The sequence below is a fragment of the Crocodylus siamensis genome, chromosome 4 (genome assembly GCF_052110815.1).
Source record: "Crocodylus siamensis isolate JL-2025a chromosome 4, ASM5211081v1, whole genome shotgun sequence".
NCBI classification, from domain to species: domain Eukaryota; kingdom Metazoa; phylum Chordata; order Crocodylia; family Crocodylidae; genus Crocodylus; species Crocodylus siamensis.
The window spans coordinates 48,977,222-48,992,810 of record NC_143398.1 but is presented as its reverse complement, the minus strand read 5'-3'; the positions used below and the strand labels follow the sequence as shown (position 1 = coordinate 48,992,810).

At 36.3% G+C, this 15,589-nt stretch overlaps 1 long non-coding RNA gene across 1 annotated transcript in view; it reads left to right on the top strand.

The window, feature by feature from the left end:
* Positions 1-11,820: 11,820 nt before the first annotated feature.
* Positions 11,821-15,589, top strand: part of LOC149865706 (uncharacterized) — a 110,789-nt gene continuing 107,020 nt past the window's right edge. The window contains exons 1-3 of the long non-coding RNA XR_016442156.1: positions 11,821-12,047; positions 13,972-14,073; positions 14,483-14,554. This is a non-coding gene — a long non-coding RNA (uncharacterized LOC149865706). The remainder of the gene's footprint in view (positions 12,048-13,971; positions 14,074-14,482; positions 14,555-15,589) is intronic.

Here is a 15,589-nt window from a genome sequence, read left to right as displayed (position 1 = left end):
AGCATAAAGAGACGCACCATAGTCAATACACCTCAGATCTTTGCATAAGTAATCCATTTTGTGGAAATTGTACTTTGGTGGGGTTAAGCTTAAGAAAATGGAAGGTACCAATGACTGAAATATTATATTCAAGCATGTTACATTTGAAAGAATAATTAGATATATTTACACAATTACATTTTAGTAAACTATTATGCCAGCTTAACAGTAACACATTCTGGTAAAAGTACATTAAACAGCAATCCGAAAGCAATTTAGCTGCTGAAGGCATTATTTTGTATCTAATTATTCACAAATTAATGAAGAAAATTAAATTCCAATCACTGAAAAAATGAAGCAATGATGAGAATCAGAACTACAGATTAGTTAAAGCAAAGCTATTCAATGCATAACAGAATTAAAGCATTCTTTTATTCAAATTCAATGCTTAAAAAAGAACAAATCCATCATCTTGAAATTTGACTTGTAGCTTGACATTAAAAATAATATGAGTAGAATTTTCAGTGGGGTAAGCACAAAACTAGTTCAAGTAGTGTCACTCTCAATTAATGTACTCAGGTGGTGTGCCCATTAAAATTCCCACTTGTGGGATCAGCTCTCTATGCAAATGGGGTCATTACCTGGAGAATTTAATTGGGTATGACACTGGGAGTAGGAATTTTTCTTTCAAAATAAACCTACTTGCACACATTTTCACTAGAAATTTGATTGTTACATATACTTCATATTGTTTGGCTCTATAAATATTTACCAAAATTCAAAATGTCTTCACTTTATTTATTTATTTTTGCAGATGATTCATAATGCATCAAAATGATTTTAAATTGTCCTATGTATTTCATATGCAGGTCTTGTTAGGAGAGGCCTTTGGTAAAAATATGTTTTTTGCTGTTAAAATGATATTTTTATAACTTTTGCATCCTTTTAGAGCTCATATATTTATTTTAATTTAAAATAGCCAAAAGAATACAAAACTCATATCAGGTATATATTAGAACATGGATGCTACAACTCTTACAAAGTTTAATTTTACTTTTATTGGGTTGTGTTGCAGAAGCTTAGTATAAATGAAGTTAATATTGAAAACATTCCATTTTAGCAATGAACAAATGAGTATGAAATAGAGCCACTGAAATTTAGTGTTGGGAGTGGGCCCCCAAGAGATCACCTATTCAACCTCCCAGCACAGATTCAGGATCTAACTAGGCCTAGAACATCCTTGATAGGTTTCTCTGACCTGTTCTTGGAAATCTCCAGTAAGGGAGATTCCACAATTTCTCAAAATAGTCTGCTTTGGTCCTTCACTGCCCTTGTAGATAAGAGTGATTTCCATAATATCTAATCTAAATCTCTTCAGTGAATAAATCTAGTTTATTTTTTCTTCTACTACCAGTTGACATGGAGAATAACTGATCACCACCCTCTTTGTAGCAATTTTTACATTTTGTAATATTGATATACCTCCCCTTTTACCTACTATTCTCTAGGTTAAACACACTTAATTGCTTCTCTCTTTCCTCATAAATACAGCTTAAGTAAATGGTTCATGTTTCTAAGTATCAAAAAGATAATTTATTGCAACTAATCTCAAGGAAATGGGCCTTAGGCAGAGACCTTTATTGGACAGAGAATGATACTGTTTTACTCTGAATAGAAGAGAGGACAGGAAAGAGAGAGGGGAGTAGAAACATACTCCCTTCAGAATCTGAATGGGTCTGTGGCAAAAAGTCTGAACAGGAAGTCAGCTGTACCCTTACTTCTGGGCAGAATGTAGTTCTACAGACAATGCTATGAGTGATTTACAGAGAATATAAAAAGTTTCCTGGGGCAAATATCTGTAGTTTTAACTTATGAGCAAATGAATTAACCTACCATATCTATTTCTTGCTATTATATTCCACTTGGAAAGTAATAAGTAGGGAAAGCCAATTCCAATAGAATTTTTCTGCTGAGTAAGTATTAAAAACATGGTCTCATCATCACTAACTCTTTATTCCTCCAAAGCAATGAATGAAGACTTCCTGGATGCACCCCTGCTCAAAACATGGTTGCCTGATTGACCATGTATGTCATAGTGTTTGCCTGGGACTATCACAACATCTAGATCAGCAAAGCATGACCAGCACAGACAACAGCTGGGCAGATCATCGTTTGATACATTTCAGTCATGTTCATTCATATCCCCCAAAAATAATGTTAAAAAAAAAAAGCAGCAACCAAGGAAGAGGTTCAATATTGTGTGTTTGAAAAATCCTGCTAAAAGTGATAATTTCCTACAGTACCTTAGTGAGAAACTTTTTGACTTCCCTGATGACCTTGACACCATTGTTCACTGGGATTAGCCTCAAGAAAAGCATCCACAATGCATGCAAAGAATCTCTAGGACTCTCCACAAAGAAACATCAGGGCTGGTTTGATGAGAATGATACATAAAATCAAGTTCTCATTGACAGAAAAAGGAGAGCCTTCAAAGCTCATCAGAATGACATCAATTCCAAACACAATCAAAACAATCATCACAAGGAAGCAAGGTCTGGAAAGAAATTTGAGAGCAAAAGAATAAGTATTTGGAGGACAAAGCAGAAGAGATCCAAAAGTTTGCTGACAGCCACAACATGCATATGTTCTTCAGCACAACAAAATAAAGTACATATGAGCCATTCCTCTGAGGTTCAATGATGGGGCAACTTTTTTAAAGGCAGCTTTACCATCAACTCATGGTACAAGGAAAACTTTCAGGAGTTCCTGAACCAAGATTCTAATGCTGAAGCCAACACCATTGAACCCGTTCTGGAACACCTCCTTAAGAATTACCATGCAGATCCCAAAACTTAAATGTTTTCAAGGCCTCCTGATAAGCAAGTCCTAATGAACAGCCAAGCCTGTGGTCCTAAGGAAATACCAGCTGAAATGTATAAGTAAAGTGAAAAAAGTTCTCAGCAACTACTTATTGTTTTCATGAAAATCTAGATACGTTAAGAGTTTCCTGACAACTTGAGAGATGTCAGAAATGTTACCACATTCAAAAAAGGCAATAGATCAAATTGCAGCAACTATTGTAGTATCACAGTCTTGCCTGTAGCTGGGAAGATCTTTGACTGCATTCTCCTGAGTAGACTCACTTTCCTCACTGGGGAGGTTCTGTGCAAGTCTTAGCATAGTTTCAGACCACTCAGAGGTACAATAGATATGATTGTTGTTGCTAGACAGGTATAGAAGTTCCTCAAGCAGCACTGAGATCTCTACATGGCCTTCATTAACATAAGATCTTTGATTCAATTAACAGAGGGGCCTTGTGGAAGATCCTGATGATTGTCAATATTCATTACTATTATCAGACTTCTTGAAGGTGACATGATGGCCCTAAGTAATGGTGCAAAAAGTGACCCCTTTACTACTAGAACTGGAGTCAAGCAAGGGTGTGTGAGTTCATGATATTGCTTTCCATCTATATTGCAGCTATTTTGCATCTCACTGCTGATAGACTTCCATCTGGTAGTATCACATGGATGGGATATTCCTTAACATTGACTGGGCATGTTCCAAAATCAAGATAACCAGCACCTCTATTACTGATATTTAATATGCTGATGATTATGTAATGTGTGTCCACTCAAATAAGGAGTTCCAGGTTACTCTTCATTGCTTTTGTGAAGCACATGAAATGCTTGGACTCACTGTCAACTTCATGAAAACCATGATTCTTTAACAACCCAACCCAAACTAACCAGCTGTTCCTACATATATTACAATTAGAAGGCAATCCTTGGATATTGTTGAACATTTCCTCTACCTGTCATGTCACCTTTCTAAAAAAAGTAAACATAGCTGATGATATTTAACACCAGGTAAAATCTGTCAGTGCTGCCTTTAGACATCTCCAAAATCTTTGAAGATCATGACTTCAGGATCCACCCAAACCAGACTTCTTATCTACCAAGCTGTTGTCATCCCTACCCTGTTGTATGAATATGAAACTTGAATGACATACAGAAAAAACCTGAAAGCTTTGGAATATTATCACCAGCAATGTTGTCAGAACATTCTCCATATCATTTGGAAGGACAGAAGAGTGAATGCCAGAATTCTGGCTCAAGCAAGCACTACCAGTATTGAAACCATGTTTATACAGCACCAGTTATGTTGAACAGTACATATATTAAGGATGCCGGATAACTCCCAGCCTACTAGTGGTCAGTACTCTAGAGGTGGACAAAAGAAGAGATTCAAGGACACCCTGAAGACCAAGCTGAAGAAATGTGATATGCACATTAATACTTGGGAGACTCAAGCACTGACTCATGCACAGCTGTTCTATGATGTACAACAAGGCATTGAACATTTTGAGCAAACTTGCCTTGTTATGGAGGCAGATAGATAAGAGAGAGACAGGGGAAAGAGCTGTGACCCAACATCACCAGGACCTGCTCCTTCCTTCTGGTACTATTTGCCACACCTTTAGTCAAGCACGTCAATCTTGGGTCGGCCTCCTCAGCTATCTACAGGCTCATTGACAACTTTCCCTATTTACTGAAAGACTGTTATCCTCCTAGTGAGGGACTGCCAATGCCACTGCCCTAGCTGACAATTCCTGTCAAGCTTTTAAGCTTATTTCCTCAGTTAACCCACATCCTTTATATATTCACTAAATCATTTCCCATTTCTTATTTCATACTTCAAGTATGTATATGTGTACTTGCAATGAATAAATAAGGGTTTTGATGTAACTATCAACTGAATTTGAAACTTTCTGCAAAAATTAAATCTAATTGCAATTTCAATCACTGAATTTAAGAAAATAATTCCATTATAGGTAGGTATAACATTTCAGAAGAATTCAGAAGAATCTGAAGGATACTAATGTGGTACCTATATTCCAAAGGTGAAATTGGGATGATCCATATAGGCACAGGTTGGTTATCCTGACCTGAAACCTAAGCAAAATGATGGTAAATCTGATATAGGATGGATGAGGAATTAAAAGATAAAAATATAAGTAATAATATCTATGTAATTTTATGGAAAATAGGTCTTAAATAAACCTACTTCCATCAGCTGATGATATATAGTTTTGGTTGTTAAAGGTAATCCAATAGGTCTAATATTTAGACTTCTTCAGGCATTTTACTTGGGACTTAGATGATGCTTTGATTTTTAAAAAGCACAATAATATATTAATAAAATACATGCTCTAAATTAGGTAGCAGCTAAATGAGAGATCAAAAAATAATTGTCAATGGGGAGTCATCTTGGAAAAATGGAGTCTTCTCATGTATTTGGCCAGAATTGGTCCCAACCCTGACACTAACACCTCCTTCAATGATCCAAACAAATATTAATCTATAATCATTTCTGATAACATCTGTGGATGATATTAAGGTTGGTAGAACAGTGAAGGGTGATGATGAGGCTGTTATATAAACTGATATGGGCCCAATAACCTGGGTTAATTTAACCAAAATTCATTTTAATACAGCCAAAGTTATGCATATTAGAAGAAATAATATGGACAATAATTACAGAGTGGAGGTGGTTATATGTGAAACCAATGGCTCTGAAAAACAATCCCAGTGGATGAACAATGGCTTCTCTGTGCCAAAAAAGCATAAACTAATCCTTGAATGTTTAAATACATGACTTCTGAATTGGAGTAGGGAAGTATAGGTGTTTATGAGACCAATTTTATAATATTACGTCTTGGTCTAGCATCTGAATGATTGAAAGAATGTTGAGAAGTTGGAGATGAATGCAGGAAAGAGCTATACAAATTATTTGAGGGCTGGAGAAAATGATTTACCATTGTCTATTAAGTTCAGCAAACAAAAGATTGAGAGGTCACTTGATTACAATGGAGATGTGCCTTCCCTGGGAGAAAATACCAGGCTTTAATGTAGCAGAAAAGACATGGCAAACACCAGTTGAAGCCAAAAAATTTTTACATTTAAACCTTATTTTTTTTAATTAGTGAGAATTATTAATGACTGGAGCAGCCTCAAGAGAAGTGGTTGTCCCTCCATCATTTGATGTCTTCAGTTCAAGACTTGGATACCTCTCTGAAGCATATAGGTTAGCAAAACTCAAGTTGCTGAGCTCTGTTCAGGGGTAATGTAATACTGATGAAATTAGACAAACAGATGGTCCTTCCTCAACCAAAGATCTGTGGATAGTGGTCTAAATATCTTAAATACTTTAAGCTGATTTTTTTCAAAGTCTTTCTTTCATTAAACTTTAATAAGATAAAATGAAATTATCTTCCAAAAGCTTTCATCAAAATAATAATGAAAGAACATAAATTTAATGAAACATCACAAGAGCTAGGAATATCACATTTTGTCCTGGTGTGGTAAGGCAGTGTTCAAAATGCAGGGGATACTTTCTACCATATGTTCTGTAGTATCAAAGTATATACCAAATAAATTATGTACAGTTTGAGACCTGAAATTTGACTGACTTTCTCTAATGGCTTCTACAACAAATTTGTATTCTCCTGTGTCTTCTGATAATAACTGATATTATAAAGGGGTATGAGTGCAAATTTTTAATCGCTTTAGCATACATTGAATTGGTCCAGTGTAGTTTTACATTCACCATTAGTTTTAATCAGCCAAAATATCTCAGTAACTGCTTGGGATACTGTGACAAAAGCAGATAATTCCGTATTATAATATTTATTATAATATGATAGGTATAGGTTATAGTTCTGGGCTAATAATTCAAATAAAGACTAATTTCTATTACAAAAATGTAAAACACATTAAAAGTTAATTTCAAGGGCAAAGCTAAATTGAAGTCCCTGGGAAAATACTTTAAATTAGATGAACTACCTGTAAAACAAACATCACAGACATAATGTGAGTTTACTTTATATATAAAGTTAATAAAATAGGGTGGGGACTGAAATGAGCAGCACTGTACCACTTGTTAAGGTAAATAGTCCAGTCTTGGTGAAATAAAATATGAAAGTTTATTCAAGCTATAGGGATTTATTGAAAATTTAAAAGTCAAAAAGCAGCTTGGTAAATTAAATAAAGGACCACTGTAATTATATTCATTCTAGGCACAAGCCAGCATGACACCAGTTACTCTCTGGTCAAAACTTAAAAAAAACCCAACGAATTTGGTGGTGTTTGGTTTTTAGCCCTCTGTGCCCATGCAAGGGAATAAGAGGAGACTGGACATGCCTAGTGTGCTCTGTGAGTTACCTGTACCATAAGATACAATACAGGAGGGGAAAGCAGGGTATATGGGACATGAGGGATAATTTATTTTTTCAGTGTAGCAGGTGAAGTTCAAGACTTAGAATCTGTGCATCCACCAGTCTATTTCCTTGGCTTCTCCCAAGGCTCCATACTGCCCCTTGGTCAGGTCAAAACCAAGTGACAATTGTGCCCTGTAAAAATAGTATCTAGATTATTAGATCTCAAATATATACTGAGACCCAGTGGACTTTGTGAATAAGAAAGTTATCATTATTTTCTATTTTCCCCAAACAACTTCTTGCCTCCTTTGTTAAAGTCCCTAACAACTAGTTAGTAAGCAGTGGAGAGATTGGGGGGGAAATCATTTAAATCTTCTAAGGGATTTTAAATTGGAGTCAGGGTAATATTTTGGTAAATAGAAAAAAAATCTTCAGTTTCTTCAAAAGTAATTCTTTTCTCTATATTTATTTTGTAAATTGAACCTCATTCTTTTTCATACATACAGAAGTAATTTTTAAAAGCAAAAAAGGTTGTCTAATAAAAAATGCATAATGTGCTGCATAATTACATTCAGTTATCATTAATAAAGTATACTTGTAATTTTTACAACTAGAAGTAGCACTGTGGTTGTCACATATTACTGTACACACAGTATGATTGTTGCAGAGTAGACATCTGCCAGAAACATTTCAGGTTAGCATGATGAATTTACCTTAGCCCTGTCAGGAATCACATTACAATGCCAAAGTAGTGCTTTGAATATAGGTTGAAAAACAGAAATAAATTTGTTGAGGTAGGGCTTCAAATTCCCTCAGAATCATGTCATTACTAGAATTGTGGCTAAGCATGCATGAGCTTCTCTTGCTCCATGGGGGATTCCCCAGTAGTGAATGTTACTCAGTTAATCAGTGTAGTAAAAAGAAAGATGTTGTTGACTGTGGGTGATACAAGTAGGCTATCAGCACCCCAGCAAGGATTCTGGCACACAAAGGACATTCGATTTATACAAAAGTGTAAAGACTTTTTAAAGCGCAATGAGTCTTTTTGAGCCCTTTATAAAAATTAACATGTGAGGTATATAGTCTCTGTTTATCAGTGGCCCTCCATGGCAATTATAAAACAGATGCTTGATTTAGCATTAATTCTATGAGATGGCACCAGACAGCAACTTTTAGGGTAAAATGCTAATTCAGTGTGTGTGTGTGTGTGTGTATGTGCATACACACATGCACACACACTCTGAATAAGCAGATTACCGCGGGTGTGTGCATATGCATTTCCACACGCACGTGCGTGTGTGTGTATATACACATCTATCTATATAGCTCTACAGATAGGGGGGTGTTTGTGTGTGTATCTAGATTGATATTGATATTTGTCTAGATAAATAAAAACACACACACACACATCCATCCATCTATATATTTATCTGTGTGTGTGTATACATGCACATAGATATATATATCTATGCATATATATATCTGCATGTGTGTCTATATCTGTATATAGACGGTGTAAAGATATAGGTGTGTATATATACATACATATATACATACACACACATACATATATGTATCTATCTATCGATAGATAGATAGATAACCGAATCCTAAGTTTCAGATAAATAAAAGGGACCTGATATGAATCTCTAAGGGGTTTGCTGTCTATACAGTGCACTAAAATTCTTGAGAATCCGGATACTTTGAGAAAGGTAAGTGTTTCTTTTACATATATGATAGAAATGCCACCAAAATGAGTAATTGGGTGATGTCTTCTTCTTTGTAAAGTCTAATTGTTGTTTGTTTATTTCCATTAGGCATGAATAGTATGCTAGGTATTTTCCAAAGGAAAAGAAGATATAATTCAGAAGATATAATAGTTGATAAAATATTCTTTATATAAGGTAATTAAAAAAAATACATGTGCACCAGCATAAGCCAATTATCTCCCTACCTATTTGATCAAACATCTTTCACATAAATCCTGAATGATTTAGGACTGATAAATCAGGACCAAAGACTGATACACATGCTACATAGGGAAGCCCATTCCACATTAGGAAAAAAAGTGAAGAAGATCTAATGTGTTAAGGGAAACTCAGAATGGAGAATGTGGAAGATTGACCTCTTATTAGGGTATCTCAAATGTCAAAGCACTAAGGAAAGAACTGAATATGGGTTAACATGCAGGTCCCAAATAATGCAGTAAAATGGAAACTGTGCAAGTTTTCTCATGGACAGTGTAATGATTCCAGACTCTACCATAGCCCAGATTTCCCCCCTAAATTAAGTCCTATAGCTGTATACTACTAACTAGAGTCCATTTATGAAATAATTTAAATAAACAAGTAGGCCTGCATTTTAGAATGGCTTCAGCCATGGAGATCACTGAAAACGTGATCTGGAATGCCTTACTACAGCTATCTAGGGTTTGACGTCTGAATAACATCTGTTTTTACATGTTTATGGGGGGTTTTTGAGACCAGGAGAACTAAAAGCATACTTTGTTTAAAAAAAGGTGAAGCCTGGAATTCCATGCAGCTCTTGATTTCAGCAGCTTGAGCTTAAAAATATAGCAAAATACCAAATATTGTGACATAAATTAATGATAGGTGGCAGCACCGAGGCTCCTAACTTTGCTTGCACATAAGTGACACCTGTTTTGGGTCTCATCCTTCCTTATAATGTCCATTGGGAAAATTCTTTACTCTGCTACACCAAGGTAAACTTGAGTAACTCCATTAACAGTGTGCCCAAACTCAGAATTTTGACCTGTAACCCCTGTGTAGCAGCACCAGAAGTAGTTTCCTGGATACTCGAACTTTTGGATGGTGTTCAAATTAATTTAGGTTGCATCCTGATGTTTTCAGTTTCAAGATGCTTGCAAGTAAATTTCCTGTTTAGTTACTTTGTGACCTTTGGTGGGGGTGGTGTTTGTTATGCTACGTATTGGGAACATCATCTTCATTTTCCTCAGTTTAATTTTTAAGTGTTTTGACTCTGTAATAAGATGTTCTATCAATTCTTGTATTTCCTGATAATGTTAATATATAAGATATGTAGCACTGAGGTAAGTATACCAATCATCCATGTATGTTTGTGTGTCTCAACTATTTTACTTTATAGACTTACTAGTGTATATATTTGCTAATTATTTTGTATAGTAATGATAATGCAATTAAAATAATACATATTATGGATACACTTTGAGTGGGTGGCACTTTTTTATTTTCCATTCTTTGTTTTGAAAAGTTTTACCCTTTTTTTCCCAATGTCATGTTTATTTCTTGACAATTGAATATAACCTTTTTGTAGGGATGCTTCTTTGCTTTGTACAGCTCCTCACAATTTTTTAATTTAAATGAATAGCATTCTTTCTTCAGTGAATTCCATACACAGTGGTAGATTACACGTGCATATTTATCAGTTTTGTTCATCATATGAACATGAAGAAGGTCTATTATAGAGAATTTGATTCAAGGACAGATTATTCTCTTGATTAGATGTGGAATCCATTATTTCTGTCGTTTACTGTCAAATAACTTGATAAAACTCTTTCCACACTATATGTGATTGACTCTTAGGTCCCTTTTCAGGGTCCCTTTTGTCACACTTTTTAGCTTTCTTGCTTTAAAAAAAACAATAGTGGTATTTGAGTTTTCTGGTTATTTCTGCACTGTGGTGCACATTGTGAACAGATTTTTCTAGTTCTGCTTCTGGGCTCCCTCTGATCTTTATAATGTTCCGTATAGTGCTGTCGTCCCTAGGCACTTCTCTTATCATTTCTTAACTTGTTCTTCTGTTTCTAGTGCATGGGTATCTTGCAGAGCTGTGCAAAGAAACATTCATAACATGAACTAAACTGGTGAAAAACAACCTTTCTATGGTTTTGAGTCATTATGACAATCACTTTTATAGTTTTGGGAAAAAACGGCCAAGCTTCAGAAGCCAAGGGGATAACATGTCTCTTTCGAATGATTGGCGCTAAACTTGTGACATCCCAAAATATTCACAATTTATTCAATAGCAGGTGTTTGAGAAAACCAACTCAATTTTTCTCTGTCCCAAAAGCAAAGGTAAGAAAAACACTTGTTCACTCTTTAACACATTTCTAAAACTTCTTGTTTTTCTTTTCTCTATTTTCAATGGCATGCAAATTCTTGAAAGTGACTCTTTCTAAATATGTTTTTTCCCAATAAATATGTTTGCATTTTATTTTTCTCTGTTTTTTTGCTGTAGCTACCTAATGAGCCTAATCCAGTGTCCAGCGAAGCCAGTGGGAGTCAAGACCAAAGAGGTGAGATTTCAAATTTATTTAGAGTCTATTGCAAATTTAGTTTCCCCCTAATTCATGATAAGTCTTACAGAATGATTAAATATGTTTGTAGACCTGAAGGGTGGTCATGTAGAAGCTTATGCTCTAAGCCAAGGTAACAAAGTCCAGTCTCAGCTGTTACAAGAAATTGATCACACAAGTAAAAAAGACTGAATGAGTCCTAACAAAAAATGTGTACTGATATTTCTCAAGGACTGTTAAGTTTGTACATAGTAAATAAAAGGAGTGTGGAGTGGTAATTAACAAACCAAAAATCGGTGTGTTTTTTTTAAATTAGGACTAAGTGGTGAATAAGAGAGAGGACAAGACTCATGGGTGGACTGTATTGACTGAGCTCTATCATGATGGCATGCCACTTCATCCTCACCTCAGTCCAACTCCTCCACTGTCTCCTGGGATCTACTATGACATCAAGGAGCCTTCATCTGCCTGATCTTGAGAGATACCTGAGCCAGAGGGAGGACCCATGTGACATTGCTACCTCCTCCAGGTTCAGCTAAGAATACCAGCAATGTGAGATTCATTTCCTTTCTGTTATCTTCAACATCATTCCTCCTTTTCCCCCTCCACTATATTTCTTCTTTTTCTTATCTTTTTGCCTGCTTTTAAACAGAGTTTGGCTTAGCCCTCCCTGACCGCATCTTTCACAACATTGTTGTGACCTGAAAGCAGCTAAAGGAATTTTGTAAACAGCCTGATATTGGTAGACACTTGCCAGTTCTGGTATGCTTAAAAGCCTCTATGCTGTGCCCACATGTCTCTAGCAATGAGATTACAAGTTAGAGTGAGTGCCAGAAGGTATCCATAACATCCAAAAATAAACAATGAGGATTCTCACAAATGGTTTATATTTTCATTATTTCTGTATTTTCCCAAGGATACTTTGGTTGTATCTGTCTAATTGCATTTAATTTTCTCTGTCCCTGCTCTTCATATTTCCAAGGGTTCTGATCTCTGCCTTTGAGGTTGTCGTACATGATTTTCCAAGTCTCTGCTTTGCAAATTGGCCTCTGCAGCCAGTCCTGTTACAATATGATGTACAAACTGACCACAGATATTTCTCCAGCAGGAATGAACTGCCTCTCTCTCATTTTCCCAGCTGAAGCAGGATAAAACCAACCTTCTTGTGACCAATTTTCTGCTAAGCTCTAACACAAATAAAAATATAAGACTTTATGTGCTCAAAGCTGCAGTTCGTGTCTCAGCATTACATTAGGTTTTCTATACTCAGTGGCTTTAAAAGCTGGTGGTGTTACACCTGGTGACTTGAGGATACTGGAGCTCCATTTCTCAGAGTAACGATTCTTCAGGATAGATGAACCAAAATGCCGTACTTTTTTTTGCAACATCTTCTTTCCTGGAGGGCTAGCATGGAAATCTTCAGAACCCACTGCCATTAATTCACAGCAGGGTTTCTCTGTAATTCCTGCAGTGAGGGCAGACACCCGCTCTTATTCCTTTAGCAGCATTACTGTCTCCAGCTCTGTATTTAATTACATGTTCTATCCCTCAATTCTATGGTGTCTTCCTTTCAGAGACTGGTTGGGTTTTGTAATATTGGAATAATATAATTTGTCAAAAGTATGCTAATCTTGTTGTCTTAAAAGCTGGGCATTTTCATGTTCACTTACTAGTTTGCTCTCGTGGAAAGCCCTGTAATCTTAAATCCTTATCTGAAAATTCTATGAACCTGTCATTTTTTTCACTCTTGACTTGCATTTCAAAGAGATCTGCTTCTTTTTATCACCCTGTCTACTTTCCCATTACAATTTTACATTATGATATTGAAGCAGTCTTTGATCGTTTTGTAGTTTGCTTAGGTCCTTGTGTAATATGTTCACTTGCTTGTCTAGTAGCATGTTCACTTGCTTGTCTAGAATGCTGCATGTCAGTGAGATAACCTGCACAAGCCTAATCTCATCTTGCCTTCATTTTTGATTAGTTGGCATAGTTTGTCTGATGCACTATGTAAATTGTCTGATTATCTGGGCTGAGACTTTGTTGATAATTAATATATTTTCTTGAGGGACATAAATAAATACTTTTTCTCTAGTGATCTGCCTTTCTTTCTCTGATAGCAAATGCACACAAACACACACAATCTTTTTTTTTTTGTCTGTTAAAATTTTTTTCCTATATCTCAATAACGTGTTTACTGCTAATACTAATACAGTATTCACTCTACATTACATTGCATAATATATTAGTGAGAACATACATTGCCTGTTACTCATACTGACAGATATTCTAAGATTGGTAGAAGTCACTGTTGGCTTGCCCAGATGTGCTGATGGCAAAGAATGTTATGCGGTTCTGGTATGACTGAACTGTGAGCTTGGGCTGGGTGGCTCCTGGTGGCACTGAAAGTGTAGACATGCTCTATGGGTGACAGAATCTGGTTCTATATTTAATAGTTTTCTACTTCTTCTTTACATAGAAAACAAGGCTGTGGTTTTGCTGTGTAAGAGAACAGCTACTCTGAGGTCGGTGATGTCATGTCCACACAAGTTAAAGTGTTCTTCCATGGAATTGATATCAGGTCAGTTTCCTTTTGTTCTTTCACATTGGGATTGCTCTGCCTGTCCATTGTAGACAGCAGGGGGACACTATAAACAAGTGGTGACTTATATAATACTGCTAGAGGAGCAGGTGAATGAACCTGGATGTTACAATCTGTGCTGTTTCGTCAAGTGATGATGTGGTCCGTGTTGAGAAGAGAGCACAGGTGGTATCTAGGTCCACTGCAAGGCCTGGTGCCTTGGAGAATAGGAATTAGGTATTCTGTTGCTGGTGAGATGTTGTTTGAGGTTGGGGGGCTGTCTAAGTAAGCTGTAGGCTATGAAAAGTGCCAGTCTTCACAATTTAGTGCATAAGGTGCCACATTACCCTGCCTTCTGCCTAACTTCAGACTAACACAACTAACTACATGTTTCTTCTTTACATATTAGATTGCCATTTTGGAAGGAGATGTACCTTTTGGTTTGGAGATCGGTAAAATTCACTTTTGGCTATTCAGATTGGTGAGTAATTTATTTTAACTTATATTTTTAAAATGAATAAAACGACTCTGCAAGCATCAATGTGCATTCATTTATATGCCTAGTAATGAAAATAGGCATAAAGTATAATTTCAGGCTCCTGGGGACAGTGGCAGTTTCTTTGGTCTGTGATTGTGTATAATGAGGTGCTGGTTTTTTGCACCAGTGTAACTAAAGTACAAAAATGGCAGGTTCTGGCCTAACCACTATTCCTAGCAACCCATCTGCAAATTGCTTTCCCATATGCTGTTGCCACCCAGGGCAAGATCTGTCCAATGACATCTCTGGGTTTTTGAGCAGGATACCTAGATGGTTTAAAATACTATTTGTCCTCGTCCTACTAGAAACTGTACTAAATAAACCAGCAGTAGTTAACCCAAGTGACACAGATGCCTCTCCAAACAAAACAAAAAAGAAAAAAAGAAAAAAACCAGCTGAATATCTTCCAAGCAATCTTGTCAGAAAAGGTCTGAATAAAACCAGAGGCCCAAAGCCAACATGGTCTGTCTCTGCTGGATCAAGAATTTGGAGGAGTAAATTTCAAATGTAAGGGTCTTTCCTGAGAACACTGTGCTATTAGCCGGGCAGGGTATTAATTGCAGGAGGGTTGGCTCAAGAAGCAGGATGATCTCAAATGATCATGTGTGGCACAAAGGGAGAATCTGTCTCCTGTGACAAACAGAATACAAACTAAAGAAGAACTGTATGGCTCAAAGACAAAACCCCCTGGAGATAATCTGAAAGCCACTGTAATCATTGTTGTAATACGGTACCTGTGTTAAACAACTGCTATGTAGACATCTGCCACCTGCTCTACAACAAGCTTCTGAGCGGTCTTCAACAGGCACTGTAGAAGCAACATATTGCAGTAATTTAGTTTGAGATCTGCACCTAGTTAAAAAACAAAAAAAAATCATAGTTTCCTGGCCAGTTTGAGGATGAAGAAAATGTGGCCTTCAGTGGGATCCATGTAATAACTGCCTTAATATTTAATCCTGAGTTTATTTGCATTAACAT